A 4,665-nucleotide genomic window follows, 5' to 3' on the forward strand; every position below is an offset into this window, starting at 1 on the left:
CTCGACTTTTTTGAAAAAATCATCGTTTTTAAAGGAGGCAACATATTAAGGGAACGCCAGTCCACCACTGCAACGTGACATGCATTTGAATCCTGGGGAAAATAGAGGAAATTGCGATGGACGGTCGCTGCAGTTTAATATATAGCTACCGCTGTTTGACTTCTTCATTATATTTGCGGTGTTTTTACGTAATGGACATTTTCGAGCTATCATAAGTGGCATGCACGTATACAGGTGGTGCCTCTTGCTTACGGCCTACCAGTTACACAATCTCTAGCAAGAGACATTACCAGTGATTTAAAATATTGTAATAAATTACTGCATCATATTCACAAGTGGCATGCACGTATACAGGTGGTGCCTCTTGCTTACGGCCTACCAGTTACACAATCTCTAGCAAGAGACATTACCAGTGATTTAAAATATTGTAATAAATTACTGCATCATATTCACAACGTTAACAAAGGCCACCAGGCATCATATCTGTTTCTTTAGACGTTAGAGACCCTATGAGTTACTATATGTGCATTGCTTCATGTACCCATTATCTTGTTCGTTTGTTTGTTACACTATAATCTGTAATGCTGTAGCACTTTGCCGCGTAGAAGCTGCGAAATTAGGCGTGTTCATCTACAAAACATAGTCCTAAATACCTGATGTTTCTACAGCTGTCGTTCCATGGCTTGTTAATGTTTGTGTTTGACAACGGTTATAGGACAATGAGGAACTTGAAAATTATGTCTAAACATTGAAGTGGACACGTATCTGGATCTGCGACGTTTTCCGTATAATTGCAGAATATTTGCTTCCCAAGTAAAAACTTCAATCACTCGTTTACGTTTCTTTCAGCTACAAAATGCTGATTTCTCTTACGAACAAGCTTTTATGTTGCCGGTTCTACAATATGTTGAATGAAGTCGGCGGGAGATCAAGAAATGTTCTGCGACTGCTAGCACATCGCGGCATCTGACTGAGCAGGCCGCAGTGGAGCACTGCAATGCATTGTACTATCACAATGTGCTGCATTGTTTTGTTCCTAGAAACATGTCAAATGGTTTGATGTTAACGAATTTCACAGCGTAACTGTCAGCCTCTTGGAGAGAGAGAGAGAGAAAAAAAAAAGAAACTCGTGTGTTATTGAAGCGAAAAGTGCGTACATTGTCTGGCACCACGCGTACAACATACTGTACAGTATTCGTGTCACTTAAGAACAAACGCAAAACAAGCATTTAAATCACATATATGATAAAATGTGATAAGCAGGCGGCAGCCCCGCATGCGCTTTCCGGTAAAGATGCTGTGGCACATTACTGCTGCGGCGACGGCAGCTTGCGACGTGGGAATGACCTCACTAGTCTTTCATATATGAATGAACGAACCTTGAGCTCGCATTCTAACGACCTTACCCAACCAACATCTCTGTTTGGATTTGGCCTTGGCCACAAATGTAGCCGAAGTTGTCGCGGAACCCACCACGGCGCACCACAGCGGCCACAAAGCGATTGTAACTAGCATTACTCCAAGGCAATAAAGCATTGCACACCACCTTCAGCAGTTTTAGTGGTGATTTTCAACAGTTTGGCCGTACGCCAAATTTCGATGGGCCGGGACGGCGAGTCATTGTTTAAACGCGCTATTGTTAAAGAGCTCGTGTCGCAGAAAATGCGGTGTTGCTGTCGGAGTCGTTGTCCTGTGTTGAAAACAGAAGAAAACGGCCGCCGCATCTGGGGCATACGTATCATCATCATGGGATTAGGGTGTTCCATTAAAGGGGGAAGAGGACGGGCCGCCATGGCGTCGGTCTCATTTCTTTACATTTGGTGCCGTGAAACCCGGGACCACGACTACGGCTGGAACTGAGACCGCTAGGAGCACCCATGGACTGAAGTGACTGCAGGTGTCGTCTAGAGGTTCGCGAGACGGGAGCCCTCACGTCTAATTCGGCTCTGTACTGACACGCCCTTCACGACGACGGCCCGATGTTCGCAAGGCAAGACAGTCCATGGAGGTCAGCAACGTGTATGCAGGCGTCGTCTGGAGGCTCGCGAGACGGGAGCCCTCACGTCTATTTCGGCTCTGTACTGACTCGCCCTTCACGACGACGGCCCGATGTTCGCAAGGGAAGATAGTTCATGGAGGTCAGCAGCGTACATCTTGACAGCCCAGCCACGTGACTCCAGGCGTCGTCTGGAGGCTCGCGAGACGGGAGCCCTCACGTCTACTTCGGCTCCGTACTGACTCGCCCTTTACGACGACGACCTGAAGTTTCCAAGGTCTTGGACGTGCACATAGAGAGGAACATATCGAGAGCCCTGCACCCCGACCAGTCAACGGTATCTCCGCCCATCGCAAGATTTTCTCACCAATGAGAACTTCGAGACGTGCGAGGCCAGGGCGACGAATTTCTGTCCCGACACCCGTCCTATAGCCCAGCCTTCGAAGCAGCAGGAACATGAAGCGCAGGTGCAAACTACCATAACGAAGGCGGCTTCGATACTCAAGACCCTATAGGTGATTATTATTCTGAATCCTGATCACGCAAGATTGGCCCTTGAAACCACCTGCTGTGTACCTGCCTGCGTGATGAAAAGATTCTCGTGGCCAGAATGCCCAGTTCCTTTGGTAGCCCAGGAGGCTTTAAGACGAAAGGGGAAGTGAAAGCTGTACATCGCCAGCAGACGCATCGCAGCAAATGTTCTACCAAATGCAGCAACGTTAGTGACCACCTGAACATCTAACTACTGAACTCGATGCAAGCCAGTTGACGAAGTTTCGAAGTGCTGAGGGACAGTACTCGTCTTTCGATTCAGTGTGTTCATTTGGCGGCGGCGGGAATGTGTTGAAAACAGAAGAAAACGGCCGCCGCATCTGGGGCATACGTATCATCATCATGGGATTAGGGTGTTCCATTAAAGGGGGAAGAGGACGGGCCGCCATGGCGTCGGTCTCATTTCTTTACAGTCCTGGATCGAAAAATCGGAATTGTCCGTGACCGGAAAATTTCTGACGGATGCAAAGAATAAAAATCACTGTTCGAGCCGAAATTACGGCCAGCTATTCTGCGTGGCAGTCAAGTGTTTTTCTACAGAGTCGTGCCGGTGCTTGAAACTGCTTTGAACAAAGACCCTACTGAGGCATCACGTCGAGCGACGAGTCATGTTAACAGGCGTAATACCGCTTACTAGAAGCGTAGAATCGCACAAGACGTCACATGGTGTGAATCGCATTACGAGTGAGTGGTTTAAAGCTGCCCACCCATTACACAGGGTTTAGCAATAATTCATCACCATAAGCAGCAGCAGCCACAACATCAACGAAGTGTGCAGCTACATAGGAGCGCGTATTGCCTCAAAGACGCATAGTCGCTACATCGCTACATCGCAGTATGATATATAATGGCGTAATGGGCACTTCGCTACTGTACTTGCAGTAGGCACCATAGGACAGTTAGAACGGCAAATGTCACGCACACAGACGTTCCTTTCTTCACGGCACGGCTGAGGTATACGCGCAGAAGCGAAGCAAGGCAAGCGAAGGCGATGCAAACGGGGCCTGAAGCGTCATCGCAGTTCCACTTTTAAATGGTAAGCTTCAGCGCTTTCACATTTGTTTTGCTTTCGAACAGTATATATATGTTTCATCTTAATTTTGCGCTGTGTCTTCCATAAAGCAGCTGTGGAGAGGTTATTATTACTATAATACCCAACACCAAAAACTTTGCGAAGTTTCGTAGAAGTGAGAGAGAATGAAACTTTATTGTCTGACCAGGCGCACGTTCTCTTCGCCCAGAGGTGGGTGACTTCCTTATTTCAGGTAGCCATGGCTTGCAGCTGATGCCAGAGCCCTGTCCACCAGTCGGAGCTGGTCCTCAGGGTTTAGTGACGTCATCAACGCCTCCCACTGGTCTTCCGGATTTTCTTGGATGCTCTGTTCGTCTATGGGCGGGATACTTGGGTTGTTTCGGCATCCCCATACCATGTGGTAAAGGTTGTTAGCACTCTCCGGGCAGTAGGAACTGCGTAGAAGTGAAATCCGCAGGTTATCGCATGCGCTGGCCGAAATAGAGCTGTGACGTGCTCAGAGATCACGTAAGAGCGCACCTTTCCTTCCTTCTACAGACTTTATTGCTATAATGGACGCGAATGAGTTAACTTTAACGAATTAAAGCTTTTCAGTTTCTCTGTAATCGGATTAAGTACCTTTGTAATGGGTCGTCAGTTACACACAGCTGACGGCGGTTTTAGTAGGTGCTTGCGAAATAACCGCTGCGCGTGTTGAATGCAAGGGATCGCATAGACTCAGAAGTTTCGTTTCGGTTTTGACTGCAAGTGAGCGTGTAGTTAGCAAATGCATCAACCAGGGCGTTTAGGGATGTAAAATGCGAAAGTCAACTCACTTCCACACGGTCCACACCAATTAGAACTTTTCTTGTATAATTTTCAAGTACGGTGCTTTTCATGAATAAATAGCGCCAACAAATGTTAATCTGGTCGACCTATGGGAATGTAGCTGTGCGCACTGAGCATCGAATGGTGTAGGCGCTGCGTTACTTTCGATAAACTTGAGCCAGAAATGTCGATATTACTACTTTCGGGCCAGTTGATAATCCACAGCTATCCGGTGCGTTTAAATATTTTTTCCTTTTACAGTGTCCAGGCGCTGTGC

The sequence above is a fragment of the Rhipicephalus sanguineus genome, chromosome 10, assembly GCF_013339695.2.
Source record: "Rhipicephalus sanguineus isolate Rsan-2018 chromosome 10, BIME_Rsan_1.4, whole genome shotgun sequence".
NCBI lineage: Eukaryota > Metazoa > Arthropoda > Arachnida > Ixodida > Ixodidae > Rhipicephalus > Rhipicephalus sanguineus.